Here is a 24,428-nt window from a genome sequence, read left to right as displayed (position 1 = left end):
AATTTCTTTTTGCTATACTATATTTTCTAAAGTTAATGCTGACCAATAATCTCTTTTTATTAAAAATGAATTTTCCCTGGTACATATACAACTGTTGTCTGTCTTCATCTACAGAAGATGCTAAGATCCCTGCATCTTGCTGGACAAATAAAAATTCTGTGGGTGTACAAATTCATTTGGCAATAATTTGTTTATGCGAAGATAAAGCAGTGAAGTTATCCATGTTTAAGTGTAAAACAATGAAAGATATAAATGTATTTTTACTGGAAATGAGAGAGTGTTCCAGAGTTCTGCACAATCCATTAACTACTGTACCTAAACAAAGTCTTTATAAATGTTATGTTTCTCATTTTATGATTTTATAGCTAATGTGTTTTCAGCCAAGAATAATGTGGTGATTAGAAGAGAGTTCAATACAGATATGTGGCAATGCAGTAAGTATAGAGGTTAATGAATTTCTCAGTGACTAGAAAACAATTATTGATCACCAATTTTTGGAAAGCTTTAAATCGAAATTTTTACTACAAAAAGATACTAAAAAAATTCAAAAGAGCTAGATAAAAGGTTTTGAAACTAATAAGATATTGATTTTTCTAACTTTGTATGCAAATTTGTGGATTTAATAGCCCCTAATTTAATTAGACTAATGCCTTTTGCATGGACTGGCTTGTAGAGAAAGGCTACCTGACAAACTGTCTGAATTTGTGAACTGATGCATCTCCAAAGAGGGGAAAATTAATACACCTCTAGTTTGGGAACCTCAATTAACAGCATAACCTAAACAGCTATGGATTTGGAAGATCCATGTAGTTTTATACCTGTTTCTTATTTACTTGCCACTTGAGGTCAGTAGAAAAGATTAGGAATTGGTTTAAAATTTGATCAATTAGGTCCACTACCAATTAGGTTAATACAATTCAGCATTAGAATATGAAAGAAGGGTGGACAGTCCATTTCTATGATAATGCTAAATGACTGGGGGTGGGGATGGATAGGGGAAGCAGAGAAAAAAGGGGAGAGACAGAGAGAAAGATATTGATTATAGAAATGAGACTCATGTAATTAACATCTATCAATAATAAAAAATCCAGGAATCTCTTCACAAATTAAGAATTTTTTTACGACGGCTACTAGGTAGCAGTCACAGTAGATCTGAATTTAGCTTTTTTGTTTTCTGAGTCTAATCTATTTAAGAATGTATAAAATGGGGGGAGGGATAAATTAGGAGTTTGGGATTAACATATACACAACTATTATACATAAAATAGATAACCAACAAGGACTTACCGTATAGCACAGGGAACTATACTCAATATTTTGTAGTAATCTATAAGGGAAAAAAATCTGAAAAAGAATATATATACATATATATATATATATATATATATATATATATATATGAATCACTGTGCTAACATAACATTGTATGTCAACTATACTTCAATTAGAAAAAACAAGGCATGGGAAAAAAAATAAAGTCTATCTTTGTCAAAAAAAATGTATTAAAGAAACAATAAAGTAGTTGAGTGCTAAATAGAAATAAAATAGGCAAGCTATAAATGAAGTAATTACCCCCCGAATAAAGTCTGCTATTAAGATACTACCTGAGTGACAGAAACCAGATTCACAAATATTACTTTTCCCTTCTTTTAATCATTCACAGCGCCACCAACGCTTTATCTACACCCCAGTCAGCCCTACTGCCTGTGGTGTCCTCCAAGCTTCTCTGGGACATTACCACCCCCTGGTGGCCAGAAAGGGGAACTACTAATCCCTCTTGCTCACTTACCACCCTGTTTCTCCCCCAACTCTAAGTATTCACATTGTACCTTCACTGTTTCTATATCTTCCAAGAAATTCCACCTCAAGGAATCAATGTTCAGATTCACTCATATATCCAAGTATCCATTTCTTCAACTTCTATATCTCTTCCAACTTTTAGTAAATTCTTTAGGAAAATAACTTTCTACCTTTCTCCTTACCCTTCTATCTCACTCTTTGATCTCCATAATGAGCTAAAAATGGATCAATGAGTTTAGGGTTCAGGTAAATCATCACTAATAAGTGTATTACTTCTGGTGGTAGGACTTTAGAAAATTATAACAAAGAGACATAAATGGGATATAACTATATCAAGAAAAAAGTTACAAATGTAACTGAAATAAACATCAGAATTAGTACTCTCTACATCAAATGTAATCTTTAAAAATCTTAGAGCCAGTAAGTCTACATTAAGTGTAATTGAAAAAAAAAGCAGAATTATTACTGTCATTAAATAATTTGAAAAGTGTCTAAAATGTCATTTGAAAACTCCACTACTGTTTCCCGCACCTAGTAAAACCTTTTAACTAAATATACCTATATACTATAAATGTTATACATTAAAAGCTAGTCCTATTTTAATTTTGCTGCTTTTTGTTTTGGGCAACAACACACTCTGCTTTTTTTATTATTAACATGGAATATTTTATACACTATGAAATGAATAATATAGACTTTTATTGGCTAGTGTTTGACTCAAGACTCTGCGACACTTTTTCTAGACATAAAAGCTTTCCATGTTTCGTACCACCGAGAGTCACATGGACGTGGAGAAGAAAATATCACCTTCCTACAGCACAGAGCAGAACTACAATGACTGTGTTTGGTGTGAATACACCCTAGAATCATAAAAGAAAGACCAGGAAAGTGCAATTAATTAGTATTTAGTTCGAACAGACTCTCCACCACCATGACGATAGGCAGTCTCATAAAGAAAAAGGTATGATGGTTTGGAACTAAACTTAGGCTTCAATTCTCAATCTATCATGTAAGTAGCTATTTAACCTTGACCAAACGGCTAGGTTTTCTGAACAATGATTTCCTCATCTGCAAAATGTGGCTGTAAGCACCTGAAACTAACACAACATTGTAAATCAACTATACTTCAACTTTTTAAAAAATGTGGCTTGTAAGGCTTATATTCCTAGGGCTGTACTAATGTGTGCATGTGCATGTGCACACATACTTATACACAGGCATACATGCAAACACAGACACACACATGTATTTCCTTCCAACCCCTTAATTATTGATCTTCTCACTACATCTTTCTGCATTGGCTTCACTTTCTCAGATTTGCTCTCCCATGAAGCTGTAACAATACTGGCAGACAGATCTGGTCTTATATCTTTATGGCTTCATGGCCAGAGAGAAATAGGACTTTTCCTAACTAGAATAACCTGAAAAAAATCGGGGAAAGCACTCTTATTGGCCCACAATGGGTTAAATATTCATGGCTAGACAAATTACCCTACCCCAGGGAATGCACTCATATATTGAACCAGCTTGAGCAGGACTTACGGGGCACTAGGTCTCAGCCCACAGAGGCTGGGCGGGCCTCCTGTGCAGATATAGATGCTGGTCTATACAAAGACCATGTTGGCATCTTGATTCCTCATTTTCTAGTATTAATATACTCTTTCATTTTTAAACTAATTACTCACTATTCACTCCTCAAATAATTCTATCCGTCTGAATGACTGCAGTAGTTTTCTAGCTGGGTACCACTTCTAGATTCATCTTCCCACCACTGTCCTTTCAGATAACTTTCAAGTTCAAGAACCAACAATGGTTTTGTGTGGCCTGTCATAAAAGATCAAACCTCTGCCACATAGCCTTAAAGCCCCTTCAGTGTCTGGCTGTCCCTTATCCAGCCATCCTTATCTGCCATCCTTATTCATTAAGAGGAACTGTTCTTCTCAAACACTTTATATTCCCTGTCATGTCACAATCATTCTCCCCCAGGCCTCTGATTATGCTAATCTCATTAACTAAACTCATCTACTCTTGCAGTTCCAAATCCCACTCATCTATTACAAACAAATGTTCCAATTTTGTCCTGTTTTTATATGCAACTCATACTGATCCTGCCCGCCCTTGAATTCTTACAGCATCCAAATGGATTCAATTATATAACAATTTATTACTTCCTATTTGTTTTGCCATCTCTCCGTTTAGGTTATAGGTGCTTAGAGAGGACAGACCTATCTCAGAGTTACCTTCCTCTAAGATATCTTCCTTAGAGACACTGTCCTCACAGTGCCAGGCATAATGGGCACCACCAACAAATACGTGATTTTCATGCCCTTTGCAAACAAGAGAACTTCAATACCCTAAATAGTTAACCCTAGGATAAAAACAAACAGAATTGCCCTGTGATTAAACTCATCTGTCTCATTTCTCTGTAGCTGTCATGAAAATGCTGTTTCTAATTCAACATTTAAGTCCAATTCTGCTGCTAGATAAAGGTCATCTTCATATAGGTCATATGATATCGGGGGAGTCAGAAACTGGAAATTTGCGCATGTTTACAACTGTTTCATCACATGCAACTCTCCCACAGGGGAGACCCAGTACTCTGGTACACAAATAGGTCAGTAGTCTGCCATGTGGACATCAGCAACCATCTCATAAATACATCTGAAAAGTTTATCTCCTGAATCTTAAGTAGCCAATTCATCCTTGCATCAAGCTGATAAGAAAAACACCAGTTCTTCATGTCTTAACTGCTGTCAGTGGTTGCTATTTTCTGAAGGAGTGATGAAAACTTTCCAACTGAGTTGCTTCTTACACTGCCATTTCTCTTTTTTTAACTTATGAATTCACAGAACGTAAAATTTACTAGAAATTAGATACAAACACCTGACATCCTGAAGCAAAGAGATCAGACCAACGACCTTGTAGAAAAACAAGATGTACGTACTGATTTATTTAACTAGAAAGCCACAGAAATGGGGAGTCAAGTTGGGAAGGGATCAGGAAAGTAAGCAACTGCTGATTTACAGTGATAAGTATTTCAAACCCAAATTGAATAAACTAAAGCAACCATCTGTTTTATAAACAGAAATTATTAATTTTTAGTAAATCTTCTGATGGGGCACTATTTTTGGCAGAGCATTAATTTATAAGAAACAGAACAACAGGCAGTCCAGCACATTTCATAAAGGATAACTACATTTCCCAGTTATCCATCTGGGTCTTCTTCATTTCAGCAGTTTAATTAAAACTCAATGGTATTACCAATCTGTTACATTTTTCATGTTGATGGTTATTACATTTACAGTGCAGCAGGAGTACAAATTAAAGTGAGAAGATGATAAATCTCATCTCCAAATTTCATTTCTGTTTTTCTAGTAACTAATACTCTGGTAATATTTTTTAGCTCACTCATGTTTATAGAACAATTCCCATTATTTTTTATGATTAAAATAAAGGGAAAAAAAGAGGTGCGTGATTTTTTCCACAGCTTTTTTCTTTTTGTATACATTATATTTTCTCACTCTTCTATCAACCCACTCTGCAGATCTATTTGAGTTGGGCGCCTCGAAAACTGTAATAAACTTGTTTTATGACTTTCTTTTTAAAAACATTTGGGTTTTTTCATGAATGAATCTTTCAATATTAGACTTACTCAAATTGAAATAAGAAGCATACCATTCAATTATGAATTCTGGGGATGTAAATTCTTATGTAAAATATGGTTATTTTCTGTTTAAATCCTTAACATAAACAAATGATTACCTTTTCATATCAAGAATGCCTCTTCAAACCTATATACCATTAAATATATATATTCTTTGAGTTATACCAGAGATATAATCATACACTCTTGTTTATAGATGATTGGAAATTGGTTTAAGATAATGCCAAACATAGGATGCAGTGGGTTATACTGAAAAAAAAGTGCTATACAAATGCTTTCAAAATATTAAAATCTATACAACTATATGCAAAGTTGTAAAAAATCAGATTGAGGCTGACTTTCAGAAGCATATATACAGAATACCTCTCCCACCTCCCTCCCTCCTGATCTCCAGACCTGGAGAGGATGCACATGATAGAAATGGATATAATCCAATGTGTCTTGATAGACAATCAAAAGGGCTTTAACTCGGTGACCACCCGTTAAGAAACAATTGTTTTGAAATAACTGGTGTCAAAAACTGATCTGGAAAATCTCCACTCCTGTCAACATTCTTGCATTCCTAAGCATTGGTTGTTCACTGTCAATGTCTGCCATCAGTCAGTCTTGAATACCTACAGTCTCCTAGTTTGGACCAAGGTGGATTTCATTCCCTGGAAGCAAAATTTACTTGATTCAGTCAACCTTTCCCAGAAGGAAACACCCACTCCTCAGAAATGCTAATGAAATGCCCTGCAGTTTGACAAACATAAGCCCTTTGAGGCTTACACAGATAAAGGTAGCTTTATCTGCTCTGCAGTTTGAACAAGGGCTCCATCCCTGAAGCCAGTTATTTAATAGGGATCCCATAACTTTATCTAAATGTCAAAACATGTATGTTCTAGTACAGTGACAGGAGAAGAAAATCTGCTTGTTAGTATTCCAGATGTCAATTTGCCTGAAACTCCAACCACCTTAGGCAACATAAAAATAAAAAGACAACTCCCCTGGAAGTCAGCATACCTGGGTGCCCCACTATGGTAGGCCTATTCTCACCAAGTGTGAATGTGTGTGAGGTGGGTGATCAGGGTAGAGCTCACACAGCAGGTAATGTTTTGGCTGGTCTTAAAGATTAAAACAAGTTAATTATGTAGTGATAAGACAATCGGAAAATGAAGTCAAAACAGAAGTCAGAAATTGGAATGAAGGAGAAGGGTGGGAGGGAATAGGAGGTGGAAGAGAAAAGAAAGAGAGGGCGAGAGGGAGGGTCAAAAAAAAAAAATGACAAAGAAGAGAACTGTATTTTCCTGGAAGGACAAGAAGTTCCATACTGCTCAAAATCGTATGTGATGAAAGACAGAATATAAAACTGAGGCAGAAGACACATTATAAGGAGTATAATACTGTACATATTGTTGTACAAAAGAATTCAGGTTTTATCCTAAAACTGGTAGAGAATTACTAAAGGATTTTAAACAGGGAATTGTTAGAAACAGGTTTTCATTTTATGAAGATAACCTTGAACGAATTCAAAAGTTAGAGACAAGGAGGCCATTTAATAATGATAGGATAGCAATACATTTGAGAAACAAGGAGAAATAATGGGAATTTTTAAGGCACAGAGAAGGGTAAGGGACTTAGTGAGAGGTGGGCTGAGATGAGTAATTGTCTATTAATACTGCCAGCATGACTGAGAAGATCTCACAGAAATTCATAGAAATGGCAAGTGGAAGGGACAGAAGAGGCCCTTAGAGTTGCTGAGAACAGGTGCTGATGAACAACAGTTTGGACCAGCTGAGTAAGAGATGACTGCAGCACCCAGGGAGATCTGCAGGCCACAAACATGTCTGGATTTCAGACGAAATTTGGAAATGTGTGTATGTATCTCCCATGTATATACTCTGTATCCCAAATGAGTATTAAAAATGTAGATGTGCTTTTGAGTGCAAGAGCTCAAATAGAGTGAGCACAGATAGAACAGAGGTGAAGGCAAATCCCTGAGGAACAAAGACACTAAAGGGCAAGTAAAGGAAATGAGCCTATCAAGAAGAAAAAAGGAAGGGTTAGGGTTGTAGGAAGAAAACAAGTAAAATGTTTTCAAGAGAGGAAACAATTTCCAGGAAGAAGATACTCCAACAGTGTCAAATGCATTAAGAGATTTCAAGGAAGGTTGACCAACATGTCTGTTTGATGATCTTTACAATCCCAACTTTATAGGGAGGTATTATCATTATTGTTGGTATCCTTCCTTTAAATGAAGAAAATAAAGGCCCTAAAGGTTTATGTAACTTGTCCAATATCACAAAACAAGTGACTGTTAGAGAATTTTGAATCCACACTGTTCTTGTTGTATCCAAGCTCACAACATTTCACAGCCTTTCACAATTTGACTGTAGAAATTCCAGGAGTAAATAGAGATAAATTAAGGTAAATTGAGAGGAGCAATTTTTAAGAGATGAAGAGAAAGCCAGACAGAGAGACAGAGCCGATACAGAGTAGGACTACTTATTGGTGCAAGTTAATGGAAAGAGACCATCAGGATAAAGAATCCAGGGGAAGGGATGAAACAAGAGTAGTAGAGTGATCTACCTGCCTCAGATGTGGGAGAAAGGGGGGAATAACATACACATAAGCAAATGCAGTGCCAAGAAGACTGTAAAAGTCGACAGATAATTGGGCTAAACTTTTTTCTTATTGTTTGTTTGTTTTCTTGGTGAAGTTGATCAAGAAGCTATTTGCAGAGGGGAAGGTGACTGAGACTATTAAAAGAAACTTAACATTCTGTCTACTATTCCTAAATTATTTTACTCTTTTAAAGGAGTATTGTCATATTCCTTTCCTTCTCTAATAATGGCAACAAATACATGTGTTGTGTGTTTTGGAGGGAGGAGAAATCAAGAAAATTGTGTCATCAAATTTTTTAAAAATGTGTAAATAGTAAAGAGATTGAAATAGTATCAAAAACTCCCAGTAAATCCCAGGATAAGATGGCTTCCCTGGAAAATTCAACTAAACATTTAAAGAAGAATTAACACCAATCCTCCTCAAATTCTTCCAAATAATTGAAGAAGAGAGAACATTTCCAAACTCATTCTGTGAGGCCAGTTACTCTGATATCAACACTAGCCAAAGACACAATAGGAAAAGAAAACACACATCAATATCCTTGATGAATATTAATGCAAAAGTCCTCAATAAAATACTAGCAAAGCTAACTCAAAAGCAATTAAAGGACTAAACACCATATCAAGTGGGATTTATACATGGAATACAAGGAGAGTTCAACATACAAAAATCAATCAGTATTTGGCAAAATGAGGCACAAAAACCAATCGATTATCTCAAATGATGTGGAAAAAGTATTTGACAAAATTCAACATCCCTTTATTATAAAAACACTCAACAAACTAGGAATAGAAGGAAACTATTTCAACATAACAAATCCATATATAAAAAGCCCACAACTAACATCATACTTGATGGTGAAAGACTGAAAACTTTTCTTCTTAAATCAGGAACAAGGCCAGGATGCTCACTCTCACCACTATTATTCAACATAATACTAGCAGTTCTAGCCAGAGCAATTAGATAAGAAAATAAATAAATAAAAGGCATCCAAAGTGAGAAAGCAGTGAGATTATCTCGTTCACAGACAATATGATCCATATGTAGAAAACTCAAAAGATTCCACCAGAAAAATAAAGCTGTTACAACTATGAAACAATTTCAGCAAAGTTATAGGATACAAATCTACACACAAAATTTAGTTGTGTTTCTATATGCTAACAAAGACCAATCTGAAAAGGAAATTAAGAAAACAATCCTATTTGCTATAGGACACCATAAAGGATAAAATACTTAGGAATACCCCTAAACAAGGAGGTGAAAGATGTGTACACTGAAAACTACAAAACATTGTTCAAAGCACTCAAGGATGGTACAAATTAATGGAAAGATATCCCATGCCCATGAATTGGAAGACTTAATATTGTTAAAATGTCCATACTACCCAAAGCAATCTATAGATTCAATGCAATCCCTATGAAAATCCTAATGACTTATTTTATAGAAATATAAAAAACAACCTAAAATCCATATGGAATCTCAAGGGACCCAAAATAGCAAAACAATCTTAAAGAAAACAACAAAGTTGGAGGCCCCACACTTCCTGATTTCAAAACATAGCACACAAAGCAGCAGTAATTAAGACAGTATAAGACTGCCAAAAGACAGATATTTGGACAAATGGAACAGAATAGAGAGCCTAGAAATAAACTCCTGCATATATGTCCAGATGACTTTCCACAAGCCAAGACTACACAATGGGGAAAGGACAGTCTGTTCAAAAAATGGTGCTGGGAAAACTGGATATCCACATGCAAAAAATTAAGTTGGACCCTTACCATATAACTATATACAAAACTTAACTCAAAATGGATCGAAGAACTAAATGCAAGCACTAAAACTGTAAAACTCCTAGAAGAAAACATAGGAGGAAAGCCTCAGGACATTAGATTTGACAGTGATTTCTTGGATATTATATCAAAAGCACAGTCAACAAAAGCAAAAATAGACAAATGGGACTATGTCAAACTGAAAAACTTCTGTGCATCAAAGGAAACAATAGAGTGAAAAGGCAACCAACCTACAGAATAGCAAAAATATTTACAAATTATATCTCTGATAAAAGGTTAATATCCAAAGTATATAAAGAACTTCTACAACTCAACAACAACAAAACAAATTTGATTTGATTTCAAAATGGGCAAAGGGCTTGAATAGATAGTTCTAAAAAAAATTATGTATGAATGGCCAACAAACATATGAAATGATGCTCAACATCACTAATCATAAGAGAAATGCAAATCAAAACTACAATGAGATATCAGCTCACATCCATCAGTATGGCTACTATCGGAAGAACAAAAAATAGCAAGTGTTGGCTAGGATGTGGAGAAATTGGAACCCTGGTGCACTGTTGGTGGGAATGTAAAATGGAGCAGCCATCGTGGAAAAGAGTATGGGGGTTCCTCAAAAAATTAAAAATAGAATTACTATATGATCCAGCAATCCCACTCCTTGATATATATCCAAAGGAATTCAAAGCAGGAACTTGAAGAGATATCTGCATATTTGTGTTTATCACAGAATTATTCACAATAGCCAAGAGTTGGAAGCAACCCAAATGTCTATCAGCAGATGAACAGATAAAGAACATGTGCTATATACACACAATGGAATAGTATGCAGCCTTATATAAGAAGGAAATCTTGTCATATGCTGCAACATGGATAAACTTCACAGACATTTTACTAAGCAAAATAAACCAGTCACAAAAGATAAATACTGTATGATTCCACTCATACAAAATAACTAAAGTAGTGAAAACCATAGAAACAGACAATAGAAAGGTGGCAGGTTGCCAGGGGCTGAAGGGAAGAGATTGGGGAATTACTGTTTATTGAGTATAGAGTTTCAGTGCTGCAAATGAAAAGGTTCTGGAGATCTGTTGTACAACAACGTGAATATACTCAACTCCACTCAACTGGACACTTAAAACTGGTTAAGATGGTAAATATTATAGTATGTGTTTTTTACCCCAATAAAAAAAATTAGAAAACAAAACAACCATGGGTCCATGCGAACATATAGAGGAATGGCAATTAGGGTGAAAGAAGGGTTATAGGGCAGCAATGTTCTCTGATGTGCAAATAAGGGGGTTAAAAGTTTGGCTTTGGTGTCCTACTGGAAGGGTGGGCTATGGCTAGCTTGATAAAAACAGAAACTAGTCATGGAAAATAGGGTAGTACATGGTTTTATTTTAGAAAAATATATAATTCTGTCAAGGTTATCTACTTTAAAAGTTAAATATAGCAAACAACAGTTCATCAATCAAGTACAGCAAACAGAATGTATATCTCATCTCTATATTTCCAGCTCACTGGAGAAATTGAAAATGGAAACATATAGAGATAAGGAAGCTTATTACATTTTTTAGGTATAATTTCTGGTTGATAGGCTGAAAAGATTATCAACTGGAAATTACATCATGGTCAAATAAGTGGATATTTGCCTCCAAAATAATGTAGCTTGTTAGATACACCTCCCTTCTCCTTTCCACTACCTTCAGAGAGCTGGAATTGGCAAGATTCTTAGCCTAGAGAAATTGACTAAGGGGAGGAGAGAGTAGGAAGGGCATGGTCCCCATAGAATCTGGTGGGGAAAGAAGGGCTGAACTTACGATATATAATTATATAAAATATTATAATACTGTATGCCATCTATCCCGTCTGGTCTGCGAATTGCTGCAGTAGCCATCCACTCTGAGTTCACACAGTGGACCAGGCAGCCAAGTGGGAATTAAGGAAAAGTGGATGCCAGACACAGTCACCTTGGACTTGGCTGCTCAGGTCCATCAGAGGCGGGGGGCAGGTACCTGAGAACCAAGAGGACAGGCAGTGAAGGAGAAATTAAAGAATATTGCAGAAAACAACCAGGTCCTACTGTATAGCACAGAGAACTACATTCAGTATCCTATGATGGGATTCCCTGGTGGCGCAGTGGTTGAGAATCCACCTGCCAGTGCAGGGGACACAGGTTCGAGCCCTGGTCCAGGGAGATCCCACACGCTGCAGAGCAACTAAGCCCGTGTGCTGAGCCTGCTCTCTAGAGCCCGCGAGCCACAACTACTGAGCCTTCGAGCCACAGCTAGTGAGCCCATGTGCCTAGAGCCTGTGCTCCACAAGAGAAGCCACTGCAATGAGAAGCCCGTGCACCACAACGAAGAGTAGCCCCCGCTCGCTGCAAGTAAAGAAAGCCTACGCGCAGCAACGAAGACCCAACGCAGCCAAAAATAAAATAAAATAAATAAATTTATTTTAAAAAATCCTATGATAAACCAAAATGGAAAAGAATATAAAAAAGGAATGTGTATATATGTATAACTGAATTACTTTGCTGTACAGCAGAAATTAACACATTGTAAATCAACTATACTTCAACTAAAAAAAAGAAGATTGCAGAGAACACTGGGGCCTTATATTCTTTTGCTAAGGTGTATGAAAGCATACCTGAGATTAGGTAATAAAAATAAAAAGAAACGAATTCTAAAAAGCACAAAAGCAAACCCAGGCTCCAATTCCTCCAGCCTATGTTTACAGCTTGAGAAGCTTCTAAGTATAGTAGCCATTTCCCTGCAAAGTGACAGCCAATCAGAAAGATAAGGGACATCTGAGTTCTCCCAGAGTAGGGACAGGGTGCAAATTGGCCCAAAGGCTCTATTGACTAAAACCACAGTGCTCTGTTTTGTAAATAATGGTTTGCAAAAACAGAGGCTTTATGAATTCCATTATCTAATGATTTTCCATTAACATGCTAATTATTTCTATAATTAAGAAAACATGAAGAACCTTAAAAGCCTAGAAAATCAAGGAAATGCTGAACTGAAATTGCCATCCAGTCCTTAAGACAGTACTGACAATAGTTAGTAACATCTGGAACAAATTCCAAGCATTTTACCTTCATTATCAAACTGTGCTTTCCACCTTCCTTAGCTTAGTACTCTTACCTGGCCTATTGTCTGACCTTACAAGAGAAATAAAATCCAGTTCATGCTATATATAAAAGTAGCCTTGCACGTAAGTAGAGTAAGATGCCAGCGGATATGGTGTTCTTTGTGGGTTTGCAGAATGAAATGTTCCCTGAACTTCAATGTGGACAAGTCTGCCGGCCACAGGTGTAGACGGAGTCCTCTGAGTTAAGATGCACATTTAGAATAAACCTATTGGGAGGGAAGCATTCTTATGAGAAAGAAATGATATGATAAACAATCATTAACATAATTTGATCTGGGTCATCAGAATGAAGCAAGCCAGGCTCCTAAAAAAAGCACACTGCTGAAGGTTAAAAGAAGTGTAGACAAGAAAGGGAGGGGGAACCATGCAAGGGAAATTGCCTCCTTTGGTCCTCAGGAGGCTAGTTCTAATTATCTGGAAATAACCAAGAATCCATATTGGCAGAAGGAACAAGATACACCACGGTATTACTATTTTAAGCAACTATTCCTTTTGTGGTGGTTTTACGTGACTGCCATCTTTAGTCAAGGGTTTTAAGAGAGTAAAAAGGACTGAAGCTATCGAATTTCCAATTATTTACTACTGCTGTCCTAAACCGCATGCATTTTTAAGGACTTCATCATTTGGGAAATTGTCTTGCTCTGGGGCTTAGGAAGCACTACTTCGAAGGACTAGAACTAAAGCTACTTTTTAAAGGAGTTCTACATTGAGTGCTTAACGAGGAAGACCCAAGGTAGAAAAGCCTCAGTGAGGAGAATGTCAAGTCCTGTCAGCACTACACTCACGGTACTCATTCCCCAGGCCTCCAGGTGTTAAAAGGAGCTGTGTACTCTATTCGCCCAGGCCAGAGGACCAGTACAGTATATGTACTAAGAAAGGGAAGAGATCAATTTGAAGAAACTAACGTCCCTTTAAACTCCATTGGCTGAGTCTAGATAATTTTCTTAAATGGGGCAGCCAATTGAACATTGCACTTCTGGAAATTCACTAAAGAAGCCAGGTTCCCCATCTGGTCCCAGCTGCTCGAATTCAGAATCCATCACAGAGGAGAGAAACAAAGCTCTGTTGTTATCCTTTTCACTGCAAGGAGTGTGAGTCATAAACCCTTTAGCAGTGGGTCTACAACTATGAGATATGTAACTGCAGGGATGCTGTCACGTGCCACAGTCTACCCCAATGTCTTCATTACACGCAATCAGGAAAAAGTAAGGACAGGCTCAAGGAACAGGTCTTATGCAGACAAGGATAAGAATAGATAGAAGGTAGCAACTATATTTAGCAAGTAATTCAACAAGAGGAAAGGGGAGATGGATTTAGTTCCCTTTTACTTTTCTATTTCCAACTTGCTGAAACCAGAGTAGGGAAATGAACATGAGAGAGACCTGGGCTTTGATTCTTTGCTAAAGTAGGATTATGTGAGTATCAAAGACGATGTACTAGAAATCAGATGACTTTGGTTGTGGTGTGACCTTCAACAAGTGGATTTTGTTTCTAGACTCAGAGTTCTTCACCTACAAATTAAAGGAATTATAGAAGAAAAACCTTTGTGCTCTGTTTCATTTTCCAAACAATCCATGACTAAATACATTTATAATCAAACTAAACTTACAAGTGAAAAAATAAAAAAGAACTTTTCAGAGTCTATGAAAATGAATGGAGTTTACAGATTCAAGTTTCTTCAGACTACAACTAGTAATACTGTTTTGGAACTGCAATTAGTGTTCCAGAAATTTCTTCCATCCAAGCCTAAACCATTGTATTTCAGTGAAAGGATGCTAAGCTTTTGGATATTGTACTTGAGTCTTTATGCCAAAGTAATCGCTCAAGGCACATTTGAATTTTTATGACTCTAATGATGTCAGTTCACAAGATGGACTATTTCCCTTGGAAAACAGAGAGTCCTCCAGGTGACAGAACAGACGGAGGGCCAACTTTTACTTATGGCTCAGGTTACACAGACGCTGCACCTTAAATAATTTATACGATGTGATCATACTTGGGCCTCATCTGTGGGAACAGACTGAACTGAAACCAAATATGCCTCAATCTGTATAGTAATCACTGCTCAATAGCAGAGACACAATGGAAAGTCCATTAGGCTAGCCAGAGTCTGGAGGCTCATGCTACTTAAGTACTGAGCAGATGATCGATTCTGGTTAAAATGCCTAGTTCCAAAAAAAAAAAAAAAAAGCCTAGTTCCACCCCACTCCCAGCTGAGAGCTCAGTAAAGCTGACTGGCTGCCTCAATTAAACAAGAGCTGGCTTTGGGAAGCCATAGATAAAACCAAGCAGCCGTCAGCCTCTGACATTCCCCCATGAAAGAACCCAATAAGGTATGCTATTTCAATAAGCTAAATAATATCTATAGACACTGTGGCAACGTGAATCTACTTCCATTTACTACGGGGAACTAGGAGAATAGGAATAAAGTGGGGAATGGTAATACTACCATTCCAAACTGAAGAGTTCATATAAATTCAAAAGTTGTGCTCCAAAGTTTGAGAATGGGTACTTTCATCGTTTGGAAAAAACCAAAGCATGGTTGAAAATGTTCCTCATGAAAGTAATTGATGGTTTATCCAAATTGCCTCCTGTATGAGACTGCTACCAGTGTTAATTTGAGTGCTATTTTTCTAGGTATTTCTACAAATTTTCTTTTTAGAGCCTCATAATAATGCTGACTGTAACATAGGCTGGATAACTCTAAGTATCCATTTTATCATTAGGAGCCCTGAGGTTTAATTCCAAGAAGTGCAATGCCATGACTGGAGAATGAAACCATTGATTCATGACCAGCAGCATCAGGATTCAGGTCCTTTTCCACTATAAAGTGCTAAGTGCGGGCTTCCCTGGTGGCGCAGTGGTTGAGAGTCTGCCTGCCGATGCATGGGACACGGGTTCGTGCCCTGGTCTGGGAAGATCTCACATGCCGCAGAGCGGCTGGGTGCGTGAGCCATGGCCACTGAGCCTGTGCGTCCGGAGCCTGTGCTCCACAACAGGAGAGGCCACAACAGTGAGAGGCCTGCGTACCGCAAAAAAAAAAAAAAAAAAAAAGTGCTAAGTGCTATCTGCCTTCTGCATCCCTACCAATGAGTGTGCAGCATGGCCAGATGCAGCCTCCACATAGACGAACTCTGGATCAAAAAGGAGGCAAGGGGAGGTGAGAGACTGCAGAAAAACCACATCTGCTGGAAGCTGCACTTCATGCCCAGTGAGAAGCAATGGGGACCAAGCATTTTCTAGATCACATGCTTGGACTACTGTAAGAGGCACTATGGGATGGTGGGAAGTAGGCAGGAGTTGCAGAGATCCAAGTTCAAAGCTGAGTTCTGTTGCTCATGAGCTGTGTGACTTAGAGCAAATTTCTGAACTTCTTGATGCCTGGCTCTTCTCACCTATAATACAGGATATCTAGTCTACCTGGCATGGTAGGTCTTCCATAAATAGCACCTTTCTTACCACGCCTGCTGCTTGCAGCCACCAAGTCCTTTCAAGGCCACAAAGTTCAGTTTGAACCAACAGACCTGTTATTCTCCTTGCCCATCATGAGTAGAGGCTAGTACATGCTCTTCCCATCCAATTCCCTACAGGCCACAGACAATCAAAACAACCCTACGTCTAACAAGCACACTGAAATCTGCTCTCCAGCACTTTTCTTTTGGCAGCTAGTAGATTTTTTAAAAAATAAAATAAAAAGCCTGCCATGTCTGGTCTCCTTCTTCCCTTTAGCAAAGATTAGACCAAAAAGAAAGCAATTTAACAATCATTAGGCAAAGTAGGAGTGGCTCTTTATCTCTTTTTATACCAGAAGAGAAAGAGATGGTTGGTTATTTCTGCAATCATTATAAAATGTGCTTCAAGTACACACACTTGACACAAACCTGGAAATGAAGGGTCATGCTGAGCAGAAATTCCTTTTTTTTTCTATATTTAACTGTAGCTATTATTATAACCATTCACAAATATTAAGCACTTATTATATAAGGCATTAGTTTAGGACTCAGGCTCTGGAATCGAAGTGGGTTTGAAACCTGGCACCACCACTGACTTGCTGTGTGACCTTGGGCTGAGTAGTTAACCTCTCTGTACTTCGGTCTCCAGCTCAACAAAATCAAAATACTACTACACCAACCACAACCTGCGTGAGGCAAAAGAATATAAAAATCCATGCAAAGCAATTGGAAGAGTGCCTGACTGTTAAGAAAAAGTAGTAAATGTTAGCAATTATGCTTAGTTATTACTGAGTGAACCTCATAGGTCTTGAGAGAAATGTGATAAATAAAGACTGGTTGGGCTAGTTAAACTCCTGAGAGCTTGACATAGCATTTTATAATAAAGTCAATGAAAAACTCTCCCATACTCATGTTGCCTGCTGCTACCACAGGAGAGACAACATCCTATCACCACCTGATACAGGACACACAGCAATTTATGAGAAAGCCTTCTCTCTGGCTCTGGACCGAGTGCCCTGATTATTTCTACACTGTGCAAAACTAACCATTGCACTTTGCTTCGAAAAAGATTTCTTTAAGTCTCGTAACTCAGTTCCGAACACAGTTTGACCCCCCTGTGAATGTTTCCTCAATACTGAAATGTCTTGAAAAAGACTGGTACCTCACCCTATTGCATGGATGTGGTTTCCCTACACCTCTCTGAGATCCCACCCTACAGATAAAACCCTCTTCTTCTGGGGGCATTTTACTGTACAAGCAGTCCAACTCCCATCTAAGATAACCCAGAAAACATATTTGTGTTCCTTCTGGCTAAAATGCAATTATTTTTATCTTGAATTGTTCTAGCACAAAATGGCATCTTAAAAATTTCATTGTATTTACCTTATCTACCTCCTTATCTTTGTTTCAATGTTACTAATAATATAGCTCAAATTATATAACTATAAGGTAACTGTCATCAGATAGACACTGATCACAACAACTCACATAACTCATTTTCATCTGCATAATAATGTCATAAGGTCATAATAATAGTTATATAATATTAACTATAATATATTGTATTATAGTTGTATGATATTATATATTGTATAATATCATATAACTATTATTATGACCTTTTCAAAGGTGATAAAACTCAGACAGAGAGAATATAAGTGGCTCAGGATCATAGAGCCAGAAAGCAGAGAGCCAGAAGCACACATACCACTATATTAAAGTTGAATTCCTCCCTTCCTTTCTGCCGTGCACCATCCATCCGCCCTTTTAGCTATCTGCCCATCTCCTCCTCCGGCTATCAACCAATCAGTAGAGGGGAAAGAAGGAATTAAAGCATTTTCTTAGAAAGGAATTTGGAATTTAACTAATTCAAATATATCAGTAGGATTTGGTGGTTGTAAAGTGCTCACTTGCAGTAGGCTCAGCATGGCATGCATTATTAAAGAAACTGCTTTAAATGAGTGTCAATTTTTCGAAACGTAAAGACTGCCTCTATTCAAGAAACCCAGCAGACTTGAAGGGATGCATACAATATAACTATACAGCGGCCACATTACTAAGCTATGAACATTATATCTGAAAGGAAAGAGATAATCAACAATTATTCTTTTCTTTCAGTAAGAAGAAAGCTAGGTAGGAGTATGTCTAAACTATCTTTCCTTCCTTAATGAAACTGTTATTGATTTTTCATCCTACTGAATCACTGCCTTGAAGCAATTTCTTTTACCTGCAGGTTCTCACATTTAATTTGGATGTATGCTTAAGGGAGAGTTTATCAATAAAAGCTCCAGAGGAATGCCAAAAGGTTTGTATTAGGAAGAAACAGTGAAAGCAATTCTATGAATTTTGTTAAACACAAAGATGATCAAAGAATTACTAATGAATGGCATTTAAAGAGCAATTTCAATGTGAATCTGGGTCATATCAACATAGTCATCACTCTGAATGTTCTCAGTGGGTATAAACATTAAAAGTTTCCATGCACAAAACATAAATTTGATACTGTTAGAGGAAAGGGCAAATATATTTGTTCACCAACAGCTGGGCTTCAAGTTGACTTTGCTGACCAAATTAATATCTCCCCACGTTCTTTCAGCATCATCCCTTATTATGTACCTGTTACTGAACAAAGCATGATCTATGTATTATCTCATTTGATCTTATAATTCAGGTACCATCAACCACAATATTATACACAAAGATACTAAGGCACAGAGAATTTAAGAAATTTGCCCCAAATTATATAATTACCAAATGGCAGAGCCAGCATTCAACCTCATGTTTGTGTGTTTCCAGAACCCACATTCATAACTCCAGGAACAGTTTGTATACACAAAGTACTTTGATTCTCTACCATGTACCAAAAAACCTCTGAATAAATAAATATTTTCATAACATTCATCAATGCTTCAGGATCATGAATTTTTTTAGACTTAATGAAGCTATATTTGCACAATGTGACCAACCACAAAACCCATGTGCAATGTTAGAAAATGCTCTTGGGGTTCAACCTACTTTAGATTCTCAAACATATGCTGGAACCATCAAATCCCACACGGAGATGACTAAGTCCCTCTCAGAACACTGCCCCTTATCCCTAAAAGTGTGCCACCTTCTAGAACGACCCCACAACAGAAAGGACTAGTTGCAGGACCACCTGCATGGTGACTTTTCTCCGCCCCTCCTCTCTGAACTCTCCCGTCATTCTCTCCTGCTTCCTCTCCTGCCCCGCACCTCTTGCTAAACTATACTCAGTTCTAAATGTTTATAGGTCAAGTTGTTTTCTCCCTCCTGGATTAATTTCTCCAGAGACAGATGACACACTATTTGAGTTCTCTTTCCCTGGGAAGCTGTTCCAGGAGTCCCCAAACCAGCCCTGATCTTGAAAGGAGCTCAAACCAAGGAAGATACCTCCCCAAAGACCCCAGAGGGGCCCTAGCAGTCAATATGAATCTGAGAACATGACTGTCTTCTCTGCCTGCCAACAACTCCTTCCTATGCCATTCTACTCTCAAGGTTCACAGCAAGTCATTCCATTATGCCAGTAATTTGTGCTCCCCCCCCCCAAGGAAATCATGCAGGAAAATGAAAGTGACAATAGCCAAGACCAAAACAAAACAATCAGTAACAACAGAGAAGGACTTAAGTTGTTTGCCGTATTACAAATACTAAAGTATCACATACAATACATTCAGATTTATTCATTTTGAACGTTGATGGAGCATGTTCTCGAAACCTCCATTAACAATGTCATCCACCTTTCCCCTTTATTTCCTATATGATTTTTGACTATATGTTAGACACAACCTGACTAGTATTCAGGGTTTCATAGATCAATAGAAGCTCAAACTGGATTTTCCAAAGTCTCGTATGTATTTTGTCATGCATTCATTCTTCTATTCACTACACATTCATTAAGCTCAAAACTGAACAATAACACTGGGGTGCATGTATCTTTTCGAATTATGGTTTTCTCCAGATATATGCCCAGGAGTGGGGTTGCAGGATCATGTAGCAGCTCTAGTTTAAGTTTTTTAAGGAACCTCCATACTGTTCTCCATAGTGGCTGTATCAATTTACATTCCTACCAACAGTGTGCGAGTGTTCCCTTCTCTCCACACCCTCTCCAGCATTTATTGTTTGTAGATTTTTGGTGCAAATGAACTTATTTACAAAACAGAAATAGAGTCACAGAAGTAGAAAAAAATTTTTTGGTTACCAAGGGGGGTGTAGGGATAAATTGGGAGATTGGAATTGACATATTCACACTACTATATATAAAATAGATAACTAGTAAGGACCTACTGTATAGCACAGGGAACTCTACCCGATACTCTGTAATGACCTATATGGGAAAAGAATCTAAAAAAGAGTGGATATATGTACATGTATAACTGATTCACTTTCCTGTACACCTGAAACTAACACATTGTAAATCAACTATACTCCAATACAAATTTTTTAAAAAAAGAATATTCTACTTCAAATTCCAACTCTACTACTCATCTGTTTCCTCAGATGTCATACGGAGATAATAATCTCATAGGATATTTGTGAGGATTCAATGAGATAAAGCATGTAAGAGCAACCAGGGATGTAATAAGTGGTCAATCAATATAAATAGTATCACTGCTATTACTTCTAGCACATTTTGTGGGAATTTTTATAAGATTTTTCTTATATGTGATTAATTTTGTGCATGACACAGTATCTTGTGTAGCTCTAGAGATTTTTAAATGAGCCTAGGAAGCAAATTTTGGCAGCTCTACTCAACATTTCTCTGCAAAAAAAAATTAAAACTATTAAAAAAACATGAAGTGTTTTAAGTCAAAGCTGTCTCATAAATTCTCTGAAAAGATTAAATGAAAACTGAATCACTCAATTTTTGAGAACTTTAAGATACAAAATTTTCAGGCAAATATTAAAACTTCAGAAAAATGTTTTTTCATCAGATAGAGCTGCTTATGTCAAGTTTCCTCTACTATTAGTGTCACACCTATCACCTAAAATACTGCACCAAAGGAGAAGTGCCGCTGCTTCATGCTGGTGACATTTATTCTTCAGCTTGAGAAGGCAAAACAAAAACCTCCAAACTGAAATATCTGCAGGCCAGTGAAATACAGCAGTTGTCTTTTCAAAAGAAAGAGAAAAAAGACAATGTTTCATTATTTGAGACCGTAATGATTACTTCAGCTTCTCTTAAAAAAAAGTTCTCAGATTTTAAGGAGTTGATTTTCACTACTATAGCAAATTGACAAAACAGTTCATGAAAGTAAACTGTCAATTACTTCTAGGTGAACAAAGTATTAAGATAATAACAGCTTTTATTACTTAAAAATTAAAATTATCCCATGGCCCTTGTTTATCATATTTTCATTTTATCATTTTCTTGTTTTGTTTTGTATTTTCTCTCTTGGTTATCAAATATTGCTTTGAGGCAGTGCGCACAGCAGTCCCCCAGATCTGTCTCTTGCTTCAACGGTGTTTGGACGGAACAGACCCAGGGAAGCCCTTTGCTCCAGCCTCCGACCACCCTCCAACTTTTTTTCCAGTTGCAACCTTCGGAGTCAGACCCTCAGCTATCCTCAGGACCAGCCAACACCATTTTTTGAGCTTAACTCCTTATCAACCGTGAGCTCCCAGATTCGTCAGAATTATTCCACCGAGGTGGAGGCCGCTGTCACCCGTCTGGTCAACATACATCTGTGGGCCTCCTACACCTCCCTCTCTCTGGGCTTCTATTTAGACACGCGCCGATGTGGCTCTGGAAGGCGTGGGCCACTCATTCCGCGAATGGACTGAAGAGAAGCACGAGGGCGCCGAGCGTCTCTTGAAAATGCAAAACCAGGGCGGCGGCTGCGCCATCTTCCAGGACGTGCAGAATCCATCTCCCGATGAGTGGGGTAAAACCCAGGACGCTATGGAAGCCACCATTAACATGGAGAAGAACCTGAACCAGGACCTTCTGGATCTGCGTGCCCTGGGTTCTGCCTGCACAGAACCCCGCCTCTGCGACTTCCTGGAGAGCCACCTCCTAGATGAGGAGGTGAAACTCATCAAGAAGATGGGTGACCACCTGACCAACCTCCGCAGGCTGGTCCCCAGGCTGGGCTGGGCGAGTGTCTCTTTGAAAGGCTCACCCTCAAGTATGACTAGGAACTTTCAGAGCCCAGCGGCCTTTGAGGAGCCCCTCTAGCGTCAGGGCTTCTGCCTGAAGCCCGTCTCTGCAGCCACTGGGCAGCTTTCTAACCACCCTGGACCCCTCTCCCAAGCCTTGGACCAAATGGAAACAATAAAGCTTTTTGCAGAAAAAAAAAATTCTGATACAATGTAGGTGAGCAAGTGTATTGAAATGTATCAGCCTGTACAGATTTGAAAATAAAAAAATTAAATTTTCATTTAAAATTTTAAAAATAGTATTTCCAATCTTTGTAGCTGATTCAGTGAATAAAATCTGAAGACTACTTAATTCTACATCAATGCTTCCATTTTTGTCCATTTTTAATCAAAGATATAATGAAACCTTTTTCACATTTCTTACCTTGAAAATTTCTTCATGTGTTTAATTTTGCATATAAGTGAAATTATCACAGTATTTGTCTTTGTCTGACTTATTTCACTTGGCATAATTCCCTCAAGGTCCATCCATGTTGTCTCAAAGGGCAGGATTTCCTTTTTTATGGCTGAGTAGTATTCCTGTGTGTGTGTGTGTGTGTGTGTGTGTGTGTGTGTGTGTGTGTGTGTGTAAAACACATTTTCCTTATTCATTCCATTGTCAATAGAAACTTAGGTTGTTTCTATGTCTTGACTATTGTAAATAATACTGTATAATACTGCAGTGAACATGGGGGCTCAGATACCTCTCAGGACAGTGATTTCATTTCCTTTGGCTATATACCCAGAAGTAGGATAGCTGGATCATATGGTAGTTCTATTTTTAATTTTTTGTGAAACCTCCATGTTGTTTTCCATCATGGCTGTATGATGACTCCCAAAATTTCAGGTTTATTTTATGTGACATCACCCCCACCTCCAATAAATCCTCCTTTTCTAGTACGAAACACACTGCAAGTACAAGAAAATCAAGGTGTGCACTTTCCCCACCCACACACCTTCCTCAACCCTTTCCCTCCCTCTCCTTCCCTCTCCCCCTCTCTCTTTCTCTCTCTCTCTATACACACACATATATACATGTATAAGTATATATACACAATATATATAAATACACATACACATTCTTTTTCTTTCTACCCAATGTTCAGAACACGCTTTGGAATACTAGAAATTTTTAACTTAGGAGGCTCTCATAGGGTATCTGGCTGCAACTGAACACAAAGAGTTCATCCCTAACCTCAGATTCCCCTGAAAATCCATCCCAAACAAGGGAAATAAGATGAGCAAGGGAATAAAGAGTATTTTAAAGACCTCTATTAAGAAATGGAGAGGAAATGAGAAAAGGGATCACAAAAAGCAGAGCAGAGGAAGTGGGGGAGACCAGTAAATGAGCTAGAATGCTGAGACTGGGTTCTCCCACCAGCGACTGAGAACCTCAGTTTATACTCTCAGGAAAATGCCACAGCTTGACTCTGCTGGTGGCTGGGAGTGTCTCCCACTGGTATGCAACATTCAGAGCCGCCTGCATGCCTCCCTACCCTCCCTGATGTAAAGAGGTTTTTCACGCCAGCCCCAAATGTCCTCTTCTATCAGACTCTCACTGTTTTTCTGTCTTTGCAAGAGACTACATGCTCCCTCAATTTTAGATAATCCATAATAATAATCTGTCTCAATGTATAATGAGGAATTTGCCTCAAATTGGTTATCCTTGGTATATCTACCTACAACAAAAAGTGATATATTATTCCTGATATATGCTTTTTCATTACATACCAGAACATTCTATGGAAACTTGGGGAAGAGAATAAGTACCATCAGGATTAGGGAGGATGACTATAAACCTAG

At 37.8% G+C, this 24,428-nt stretch overlaps 1 protein-coding gene and 1 pseudogene across 1 annotated transcript in view; one reads left to right on the top strand and one right to left on the bottom strand.

The window, feature by feature from the left end:
- THSD7B (thrombospondin type 1 domain containing 7B) overlaps positions 1–24,428 on the bottom strand; it is an 801,116-nt gene that overhangs the window by 747,402 nt on the left and 29,286 nt on the right. The window lies entirely within an intron of this gene.
- On the top strand, positions 16,107–22,625 carry LOC132495389 (ferritin light chain-like; annotated as a pseudogene).

This window comes from Mesoplodon densirostris, chromosome 8, assembly GCF_025265405.1.
Source record: "Mesoplodon densirostris isolate mMesDen1 chromosome 8, mMesDen1 primary haplotype, whole genome shotgun sequence".
NCBI classification, from domain to species: domain Eukaryota; kingdom Metazoa; phylum Chordata; class Mammalia; order Artiodactyla; family Ziphiidae; genus Mesoplodon; species Mesoplodon densirostris.
This window is presented reverse-complemented; position numbering and strand designations above follow the sequence as displayed.